This window comes from Ambystoma mexicanum, chromosome 2q, assembly GCF_040938575.1.
Source record: "Ambystoma mexicanum isolate Mex_15411 chromosome 2q, UKY_AmexF1_1, whole genome shotgun sequence".
NCBI classification, from domain to species: domain Eukaryota; kingdom Metazoa; phylum Chordata; class Amphibia; order Caudata; family Ambystomatidae; genus Ambystoma; species Ambystoma mexicanum.
In genome coordinates, this window is record NC_090924.1 from 256,122,150 (window position 1) to 256,134,170 (window position 12,021).

Sequence of the window (12,021 nt, forward strand, 5' to 3'; positions counted from 1 at the left end):
GCGATGTCCCATGGGGAGCGGGCAGTCATTTTACCAAATGGGCTCCTGGCGTCTGTCTCAGTTTCCCTTCAGGGCATGCAGCGGTTAAAAATGGCAATTGCGCAGGGGGGTCTTAGCGTCCATCCTATGCTACCACCCTTATTCTCCCTAATTACAAGCAAGAGGAACTCGGCCGATGAAATCCCCCCACTCCAAAAATGGAAGAGTCCATCAATGTGACACAATTCTCTATTTATTGAAAACATTCAGTACATGGATCAAGTTAATGGACAATAAGCAATCCTCCTATACTTTCTCGTCGCTTCCAGGTTCGTCACAGTCTTTTAAGGGCCTGTGATGTCACAAAATACAAGTTACACTGCCAAACACCTAAGGGAACACGGGATTGGTTATTGAGGTAAACTACACATAGAGTACATAGGGGGTTAGTATCCCTATTGGCTAAGCAACATCTGGTGGCTCCTCCTGTGACCACCTACTAAATGCTGCAATTACAGGTATGTCAGGTCAACAAGCTTTGATTGGGCTTTCCAACAAAGTGTGAGCTAGGAAGGTTGATAGGAATTGGTCAGCAAGGGTCTTCTCAGCCATGGCACTTTGCGGGGGTACCAGCCCATGAGCCACAGAGGTGCTGTATGTACCTAACAAGTTACCATCTCTGATCCTCTAGGCCCTGGGACAGAGCATTAAGATATCATCCTTGTATTACTTTTGAATCATCCTGTCTTCAGTTGGATGGGAAAGGCAGTCTCCGTCTGTCTCTAATGAATAGGCTCTTGCTTGCAAGTTTCAGGTCACGTGTGTAGGGACCGCAAACTTAATTTCTCCACAGCAATTTCTTTCCCATAATTTGCAAAAACAATAGGGCACTGAGCACTTGTAACGGAAACTGCAAGAACACTGTCACACCAGGCACCTCACACAAGTTTGGCAAGAATGATTACTTGAATTCTGATAATGATGTAATATGTTTGGTATTTATATTTGAACCACAAGGTAAGTATTAGAAACACTTTACAGCATGACCAGTGGGTTAGTTAACACATTGATACACAAATTAGTCTGTTTCAACTGAGGAATTGAATTTGTTTAGTCATTTCTAACTAATAAACATATAACTGGCATGTATTAAGCCTAATTATCCTATTAATCATGTGTGCCCCGCCGACACGTGTTTCGAGCAACCGCTCTTCTTTAGAGCTGTGCTTAACAATGCGAATGTCAAACAATGAATGCATTAAACCATGATGATATAAATAAATCATAGCCAAAATTTACAAGCTCAAAATTCCATGTAACAAATGACAGCAGAAACCAAAATAAAACAAACAACATAGAGAGAAAAAGCAGAGAGAGAACAACAGAAGCTACAAATAGTTGCAATATTATAATTCTGTAAAAGGACTTAATATTGTTAGGTTGTTACACCTGGGTGCAATGTATTGATTGCATCAATGATCCTTAATGTGCAAATAATTAGTTAAATAATGAATGCTTAAATGTTAACCATTAAGTTACTAGTTGTGCCATAGGGGTGGTAATTTCCAGTGCGACTCATGCTATTTCCAGTTGTATCCCCACCAGCAGCACAGTAGACTGGGACACTCCCAAATACTGAGCACTTGTACTAACATCAGGTAAAGAAACTCTTTTTACAATTGCCATTGTTTCACATGTTTTTAAGGAAATACATTGCAGAATAAAACCCACATTTTCGATAAGCTGTGCTCCATTTGAAAACACATGGCGTGTTGGTTTATGAAATAACAGGTGATTAAATTGGCTGCTGTGCATTATTAACTAGACACTAGTATCAAAAGCTGGGCTCTTTTTACATACTTTGCAGCGTTTCTCCAGGTGATGTAAAACAGGCACCAGTTCTTTGGCTTTATTGCATTTTGATCCATACTATTTGCTGGAAATTATGTTATATTTTGTCTGTAGGAAGTGTTGCTCTGAATTTCACAGTCTCCATATTTCTTGTTTGCACAGTTCGGTAAAGTATCTTAGTGTTATAGTGCAGTAAAACTTCACACTTTCTGTTCATGGTTGGAGAACATATACACCACTTATAAATACAGCAAGGTACCTTTTCAGAATGTTGCACCCTAATTCTGCTAGTCTCAATCTTCCTTTCATTTTTCTTACAGTATATAGATGGGTAAACTTCTAAATAATCAAAAAATGGTGTTGGTAGTATGGACACTTAAATAATGTTACGACTACCGATACTTGTTAAGGGCAACATTTTCAATGTATTAGGCATTTGATGCAAGGCTTAATTAGCCAAAATGTAAATGGAAAATGCATCTTATGTCTCTTTCTATGTTTACACCCTCATTCTCTGCTTGTTCTGTGATCAGTGAAGATTGATTGTCTCTATTAGCGATTATCAGTGTTTTAAGTGCAGTATTTACACAGAATGCTCTAGATTTTGCAGCTATTACTTCAATATACCACAGGTACTGGGTAGACTTTACAGTTAGTGTACATATAAAATAGGAATAGGCAAGTGTTTTAAAAGAATTGCCAGCAGGAACTGTCTGAAGCATTGTCCTGCACTCAGAAATATTGGAAAGTAGAGGTTCCAGATAGAAGGTAAGCGGTGATGGTGAGAGAGCAGTCCTGTTGTATAATTTTGCAGCGTGAGAAACGATCAGGGGTAGCGCCACCCACACTCACACATAGTTTGACCTTCTTGTTAATGTACAATCCTTGGGCCCATTGGATAAAGATTGGACTGTGCAGAGGAATTCTCATTCACCACAGTTTTCTGTGGCTAAATGATTGTGAGAGTTGATGTGTTAGTTGTGACATATTCCAAAATGTAAATCACTGTCCTTATATGATCAGTGAAATCAGAACCAGGAAACTGTCTAGGTACTTAGAAGTGCCTTGGAGGTCATGTATAGGGCTAGCCTATTACCCATTACAATAGCATTCATTTTAATACAGGTCTGTATGACGTGACATCTAAGGGATCCTTATTTTTTTCAGAAATACTATATTGGATTGTGACCAGCAAGGGGGCATTTTTCTAGTATGCACTACACATCTAAACAGCTTCATTATGATGTGAGCTAGACTACCTCAATATTTCTCATATAGTCCAAGCAGAAAGATATCTTCTCCTGCTGATTTGTTTTTAGAAGGAGGGTGTTGTTACAGGTTTGTCCTGCTTCACACGATACCAGTGCTCATCCAGCTCCTTCACTCCATCTCCGGCATTCTAGGCACTCAGACACAAATAATACACAAAACACCAGAAGTGGTGTGAAAAGCGCTGTTATGTTAACACACACTAGTGCTTGGGAGGGCTGCATTCGGCTCTGCCCTTCCCAGGCCTGGCTCATCCTTATGTACAATTCAGAAGCTACATCCTTTCATCAACACGTATCATAACAAAACAGGTAATTTTGCCAAACAGGGGGAAAGAAAGTAAATTTCGTAACAGTGGACTGTCTCTGCATGGCAGCCTCTAGCAGCCTTGGGACTTCGGCCAACAACCTCAGAACTGTGTACTTCTCATTCGGGCTGTTATCATTCCCAGAACTCTGAGGCCTCCAAGCATTGGCCAGAAGAGCTGTGATCTGTGACATCACTTCCCTGGCTATTCAGTTGTTAGGCCAGTGTCTTAGGCAAGTCTTTAGGCCAGTCCATTTGCATCGGATGAATCTCAAAGAAATAAAAAGAAAGTGCAGAATCAGAAATGTAACATGTGCCCACTTGTTTTCCTCTCTTCTCATTTTATCTATGAATCGCTGGCCAAAGCCTTGCACTACTTCTACATAAAGCACACTGCAATTAAACTATTCTAACTCAATAAGCTAATGCACAATAAATAAAAATAAAACAATAAGGAAGCAAAAAATGTAAAAACATTATCAAACTAAGACAACATATGTATGTCTTAACTCATCTAAAGCTATTCATTCACTGTACTGTATTGCATAAACACCCTCAGCTATTAGCATCAGCCATAATATAGGGTGCATCTAAAACAACAAAAACAGTCATAACTACATGTCCCTCCCTTTCCAGCTCTGAGCATCACTGTCACATTCAGCAACACCCCCTTCATGTGTCTGTCATGTTTGTTTGCACTGTCTAGGTCAAAGTCAATGTTTCTCTTACTTTCCAGTATATAATAAGCCTCTAGTACCTCCCAGTCCCTAGGTGCACCCACAGTCAGTGTCAGCAGCAGCTTGTCAGTGCTTGTCATATTTCTCCCATGTAGCGTCTTGCATGGTGAACCGGGTCACTGATCGCTCTCTGAGTAGTCCATGGAGAACAAACAGCAGCCAGTCATCCAACAGTGTGCTTTTCACATCCATCTGTTTGAACTGCTCCTTCTTTAGCTCCTCTTTCTGTTTTTTCTTTCAATGGGCCACACAAATGTCCTTGTGCTCCTGGCAGCCTTCTTTTACATGGGCCACCAGGCAATCTCTGTCGGGCACTGAAATGCACTGTCTTGCCCTTTCTCTGCATTTATATGTTGGATCATTTGTTCATCCTCCCCTTTCCAAATGGCCAGGAGCTGCTCACATTTCCTTTGACCCTCCTTCTTGCTCTTATGTATGATAATCTTCACCACTTCAAGCTGTGGGCCCTCCCTCGCATGCCTCTCCTTTTCTTCAATGGATGTCATTATCTTTGGCTGTGGGTCATTTTCAGGTGTCATGGACCTCTCTCACTCAACACCACTGATTGTAATTCACCATACTGCCCTCTTTCCCCGTCAAACACTATTATGTCATGCTGACACTGACCACCTTCTTTACATGTGGGCCTGTCAATGTCCTTCTCTGGTGCACATGCCCTGAAAGCGTTATGTTGTGATTTGACAATCTCTGACATGTATTTGCCTTACACTACACCTTCCACTGGAATTTTGTTCACTGCCCCGTCTAAAGTGCACACTGCACAGTCACCCATCCTTCTGAAATACTGTTTATTTCTTGCCCCTTTGTCTGGGCATATCTCCCCCATGCTGTCAGGACTGTTTGTGTGTGTCAGAATATGGGTGCCACACTTAGTAGCTGCCGTCACCACAACAATTGGGACTACTGGTAACCTGCCTCCTTCTCCCTGCAGGCCCATTTGCCAAAGCTGTAATTGCATCTCTTGTTTCCAAAATGTCCTCCCTCCGCTATGTTGCACACAGGTGCCTCCTCCGGTGTGATGTCCTCACTTCCTTATCTATGGACGACAGTCCTCTGTTTATGTTTGATCTGCGGGCTGCGACCCGCGTATGTTGAGGGGCGGGGTTACCGCCCAGGGGTTGGTCTGATGCAGGGTCTTTAGGAATAAAGACGTGTTGTACCCCAGCTCCGTGTGCCGACTCTCCTTTCTGGTGTGCATGAGCGAGAGGACGGCGCGCGCGTACGAGCGTGAGGAGGTCCACGATCGACCATATCACTCTGGCGACGAGGGAAACAAAGTTCCCGCCGTGCCCGAAATCGTCGGTCCGCTGCTCGTGGTGCGTCCCCTGTTACCACTGGGAGCCCGGACCTCAATCGCACGTGGGCCCATATCGGTGGGTGGAGCGCGAAGGCTCCCCATTTTCCAATCTCCAGCGTGAGTGTTTCGCGCGGGTGGAGCAGCTGTCAGCTCCCCGCGCAAACACCCTTCCGGGCGGTGGAGGACAAATCCTCCCGCCGACGGCAACGCCTGTGGAGGCCCGGCCCAGCATACGAAGAAATCGGCGGGTGGAGCAGAGACTCCCCGCGCGGGTGGAGCAGTTGCCAGCTCCCCGCGGATACATCACCGGGCGGTGGAGGAGTGGCCTCCCGCCAACGGCAACGCGTACGAGCGGAGGAGGCGAAAACCTCCCGCTCCATCAATCCAACACAAAGGGGTAAGAGCGAGCCCTCTCCCCTCCGTCACAAATTAAATCACACCACGCACCTGTCGACATCAGCAGCTAAGGCCCCATTTGCCACGCCCCCTGGTGGCAACAAAGTGCCACCGCGCTAGGAATAGTAATCACAGCGCCCCCTGCTGGCAACAAGGTGCCACCACGCCAAGACTTTCTGCTGAGAGTTTGAACTACAGCGCCCCCCAGCTGCAGAGTGACAATCACACCCGGCTCAGCCAAATAACCACAGAAACACTTTCATGAGTAATTCAGAGGAAGACTCACTAACCATCCCAGTGACACCAAGCAGCACAGGCCATAAGAAAATGACAGACAGCCTCCTAACACAGCTACCAGCAAATTTCGACCTCACTGACTCTGGTACCCTTGGATCAAGGTGGAAGAGGTGGCTGAGGGACTTTGAGGTATGCCTGAAAGCGGCAGGCGCACTAGAAGATGACCAAAAACTCAATCTTCTAAATCATGCTGTAGGACCAAATGTCCGAGACATTCTCGACGAAATTCCCGAGGACAGCATAGACACGTATGTCAAGCTAAAAACAACGCTCACGGAATATTTCACACCTCACACCAATGTGGACTATGAACGGCACATATTCCATACCACCAAACAACAAAAGGGTGAAACCATAGACTCATTTGTCATGAGACTACGAGCAAAAATGAAACACTGTGATTTCAATAATTACTCAAATGAGGAGGCCCTCAGGTCACAAATCATAGTGGGATGTGAAAGTGCCGACTTCCGCAGACGACTCCTGCAACAACCGCGCAGCCTTGACGAAATCCTTCGACTGGCTCGCTCGGATGCGGCCCTAGCCGCACAAGTGGAAGGTTTGGACGACATAAAGATTACACATGGAAAACACGAAAGCCTCAACAAACTGGAAGGGACTGCAAGAAACAGTGATCCGTTCTGCTACCGGTGCGGACACGAATACCCCCACGTAGGAATGTGCCCTGCAATAGGACAAAACTGCTCCGCTTGCGGTGGTGAAGACCACTACAAAGCCGTATGTCTGATCGTCCGCAGCAAGATGAGAGGGGCTGGAAGGAGCCACAAGCCCATGCCAGAACCAGAACAAAATCAAATAACACCCTACCGCAACCATCGAGGGTCACACCAGACCCATGAACAAGGGCGCCACAAACATCACGACGACCAGACGGAAAGAAGGCATGATAAGAGAGAATGGAGGGAGAACAGGACACCACTTCCCAGGACAAGGAGAAGACCACGAAGATACGTACGGTGCCTCATCGAACAATCACAGTCTGACAGCGCGTCCAGTGCTTTGTCGGATGAGAAAACATCCAAATCGGAAAGACACCCGGAAGCACCAAGAAGGAAAGGATACCTATATGCTCTAGGAAACAGCACAGCAAAAGAGCATAGCCCAATCCTCAGAATACAAGTGAATCAAACGGCAGCAGAATTTCTAATTGACGCGGGGCAACCGTAAACGTGATCAGTGAGAAAGTCTACGAGAGCATACCAAATGCCCCCCGCCTGCAACCAGCTCGAACACTCATCTTTCCATACGGGTCAAAGACCCCGCTCGCATGTAAAGGTTTCTTCATGGCCTTTTGCCGATACAAAGAACATGAAAAGAAGATACCCATGCACGTCCTAGAGGCAGCGACTGAGAGCGGATGCATACTGAGTTATCAGGCAGCAATAGAAATGGGACTAATACACATATTGTACCGTCTTATGGTACACAAATACCTAGACCCCACAGCAAGCATAGAACAGGTGTTCCCATCACTATTCAAAGGCCTCGGGAAGCTGAAGGACAGGCAAATAGAACTCCACATTGACGCCAAGGTCCCACCCATAGCCCAACACTATCGAGGAATACCCATAAACATTCAAAAACAAGTGGAAAAGGAACTAACAAAATTACTGGATGCAGACATCATTGAGCCGGCAGAAGGACCCACACCATGGGTCTCCCCAATTGTACCCGTATCCAAAAAGGACTCCCAAGACATCCGCATATGTGTGGACATGAGAAGGCCAAATGAGGCCATACTAAGGGAACGCCATCAAGCCCCTAGGATAACAGATATGGTACATCTGCTAAACGGGGCCACCGTGTTCTCTAAACTGGACCTTAACAAAGGGTACCATCAGCTGGAACTCTGCAAAAGCTCTCGATATATAACAACTTTCGCCACCCACCTAGGACTCTTCCGCTGCAAGCGGCTAAGTTTCGGTGTGTCGTCCGCTGCTGAAATCTTTCAAGCAGAAATTCACAATATCATCAAACATGTACCCAACTGCCTGAACTACAGCGACGACATCCTGGTGTTCGGTCAAACTCAAGAGCAACACGATGATACACTAATGAGAGTGTGCATGGCCCTGGAAGAGGCACGACTCACACTAAACAAAGACAAATGTGAATTTCGCAAGAAAACACTCCGCTTCTTCGGTCACATATTCTCTGAAAAGGGAATGACACCCGACCCGGAAAAAGTGAGCGCACTCCGAGAAGCCCCGCCACCCGCCACCACATCAGACCTCAGGTCCTTTTTGGGCCTTGCGAGTTACTGCACCAGATATATACGAGATTTCGCATCCATCAGTGAACCCCTCCGAGCACTCACCAAACTCAACACAGAGTTCACATGGTCCCCACAGTGCCAAGAAGCATTCCAAGCGATTAAAGATTGCATATCCGACGCCCAGAATATGGCGTACTTCGACCCCAAAAGAACGACAGAACTCATTGTCGACGCCTGTCCAGTAGGCCTAGGCGCCATCCTGACACAACTCGACGACAGAGAAGAAAACAAAAAACATATCATATCCTATGCCAGTCGAAGCCTCTCCAAGACCGAGCAAGCCTACACCCAGGCGGAGAAAGAAGGTCTGGCCGTAGTGTGGGCCTGTGAACATTTCCATTTGTTCCTATACGGAAAACCTTTCGTAGTTGTAACGGACCACCAAGCCCTCATCTCCATTTATGGCAACCCTCAAGCAAAAATGCCACCACGCATAGCTCGATGGGCCCTCCGGCTACAGGACTATCAATTCTCCATCACTCATAGACCCGGAAAAGAGCAGAACCCTGCTGACTTCCTCTCGAGACACCCGAAGGACGCGTGTGGACCAGAACCATCTATAGCTGACCAGTACATAAGATATGTCATTCACAGCAACACACCGCAAGGACTGGACATGGATCACATCATTAGTGAATCAAACACTGATCAAGGGATACAAACCATCCTCCGATGCCTAGAGACAGGGCGATGGAAGCATGCCAAACAAATTCGAGAAACCATGAACGAAGATGTCAAGCGGGATCTCACCTGCTTCCTAGCTGTGAAAGAAGAACTGGCAAAATCAGACGAAGGGATGCTGCTAAAAGGAACAAAGCTAGTGATACCGCGCAGTCTGCGCCAGAAGGTACTCAAACTCGCCCATGAAGGACACCGAGGAATTGTGTCCACCAAAAGGATGCTGAGGCAGAAGCTATGGTTCCCACAGCTAGATACCGCAGTAGAAGAACTGCTACAAGACTGCCCCACCTGTGCACTCGTGAAGACACACACCTCCCCAGAACCTCTAAACATGACCGCACTACCCGAAGGGGCATGGGAAGAGATAGCCATTGATCACTTTGGGCCCATGGAAGGAGGAGAATACATTCTGGTGGCAGTAGATGAGTATTCAAGATACCCCGATCTACAGATAGTCCCATCAACATCTGCACACCACACCATACCAGTCCTAGATCGGATGTTCGCAACGTACGGAGTACCCAAGGTAGTTAAATCTGACAATGGACCTCCATTCACAGGACAGGACTTCCAAAGATTTGCCGAATACATGGGCTTCAGACACAGAAAAGTAACACCTCTATGGCCACAAGCCAATGGGACCGTCGAACGGTTCATGAGCAACATCAAACGCACCACACAAATTGCTCGCATCACGGGACAGCCTGTCGAGAAACTGTTATACCAACTCATGCGAGACTACAGAAATACGCCACACAGCACCACAGGAAAAACACCTTCAGAAGTGATGTTCGGGCGAACAATAAGAACAAGAATACCACATGTGGCCATTGAGGAAGACCACTATGCAAGGGACGCAGAAATGAGGGTGAAGGATGCACGCATGAAGGAAACCATGAAAAGGGCCGCGGATACAAAACGGCAAGCCAAGACAAACGATTTGGCGCCAGGAGACATGGTGATAGTCCGCCAGCCCCAGCCTCGGAAAAACGTAGCCCCATTCAGCGAGGAGCCTCTCCTCATCATCCGCAAGAAAGGATCACTCATCACCGCGGAAGGAGACCGCAGGACCATAACAAGGAACTCATCCCACTTCAGAAGGGTGTCGAGAGCCCCAGCCTTAGGTGACACAAACCTGAGTGATGAGCTCACTGCATGGGATGCTCCATATGAAGGAGATAGAGAAGACTCCGAAGGAGAAGTGAATCCTGAGACATGGACAGACCTTTCGACAAGAATAGAAGGTCGACCAACAAGGACGAGAAAAAAGCCCCACCGCCTCATTGAGGAAATGAGCTAAATTGGACTCAAGGTTTAGTAACGGGGGGATGTGATGTCCTCACTTCCTTATCTATGGACGACAGTCCTCTGTTTATGTTTGATCTGCGGGCTGCGACCCGCGTATGTTGAGGGGCGGGGTTACCGCCCAGGGGTTGGTCTGATGCAGGGTCTTTAGGAATAAAGACGTGTTGTACCCCAGCTCTGTGTGCCGACTCTCCTTTCTGGTGTGCATGAGCGAGAGGACGGTGCGCGCGTACGAGTGTGAGGATTTCCACGATCGACCATATCACATCCGGTACCCAGCCAGCCCGTGTCTCCCCCCTCTTCCTCCTCCTCCCCTTTTCTTGGAAATACATAGAGCCTCCCACTCATTGCACTCCTTAACCGGCGCTGCTTTTCTCATTCTCAGGCACGTGTCATCAACTGCATTCAGAATGTATACCCACCCCTGGGCGGATCTTAACTTTTCCTCCACATCCACATTCCCTTCCACCAACCTCATTATCTCATCTGGCAACAGCCACCATATTCTGGTCCCCATGGAAATTTGTGTAAGCATTACTGCAAAATCTGAGGGTCTCTGATCACTCTCTACCTTCATCCCCTTTGTGATATCTTTGTGCTTCGCTTGTAATTCAGCACTATCTCCCTTGTCCCTTCTCTGTGATACCCTTTGTAACTGATGTTCCTGTGTTACCCCCACCTCCTTCTTCCTTTGTATGGACTGGGGGACCGCTTCCCAATTGTCCACAATGCTCCTCAACCTCTCCAGCACACCCCTCATCCCCAGTTTATATGACAGATCTGCCACCGCCTCTTGCCTGGTCAGTGGACCGGCATCTGCCATATTGTAAGTGAAACTGTTATCTGTTTTATTCGACTTTAACTCAAGCTTCCGACCTCACACTCCTACCCTGTGCCCCTTACAGCATGGACCCTACACTGTCCCTCCACTACAGGTGCTATGACTGTATCACAAGTGCCTAAGAATGGCCAACCTTATTGCAGTCCTGTAGTTGCCCATGTGACCATGTACTGTATCACTACAGCATTCTGAGGCACTATCTCTGCATTATTCCTAGAGTCCCTGAAGACTATTCCACATATTCCACTAGCAAAAGTGCAACAGGTAGAGCGAAAAACATTTTATCCATGTACCCTTTAATTGCTGTAATCTCCAGTCATGCACTTCAGGAAGCGGAGCTCCCGCGGATCAGCAGCATTTGTTACAGGTTCATCCTGCTCCCACGATACCAGTGCTCATCCAGCTTCCTCACACCGTCACAGGCATTCCAGGCACTCAGACACAAATAATGCACAAAACACCAGAAGTGGGGTGAAATGTGATGTAATGCTAACACACACCATTGCTTGGGAGGGCTGCATTCGCCTCTGCCCATCCCAGGCCTGGCTCATCCTTATGTACAATGCAGAAGGTACATCTTATTCTCCACCCATTAATCACCATGTATCATAACAAAACAGGTCATTTCGCCGAACAGGGGGAAAGAAAGTAAATTTCGTAACAGCAGACTATCTCTGCATGGCAGCTTCTAGCAGCCATGGGACTTTAGCCAACAGCATCGGAACTGTGTACTTCTCAGGCAGGG

General features: G+C 46.8%; 1 long non-coding RNA gene across 1 annotated transcript in view; it reads right to left on the reverse strand.

Moving 5' to 3' along the window:
- Nucleotides 1–214: 214 nt before the first annotated feature.
- The window catches only part of LOC138569340 (uncharacterized), a 74,250-nt gene continuing 62,443 nt past the window's right edge, over nucleotides 215–12,021 (reverse strand). The window contains exon 2 of the long non-coding RNA XR_011303213.1: nucleotides 215–3,675. This is a non-coding gene — a long non-coding RNA (uncharacterized lncRNA). The remainder of the gene's footprint in view (nucleotides 3,676–12,021) is intronic.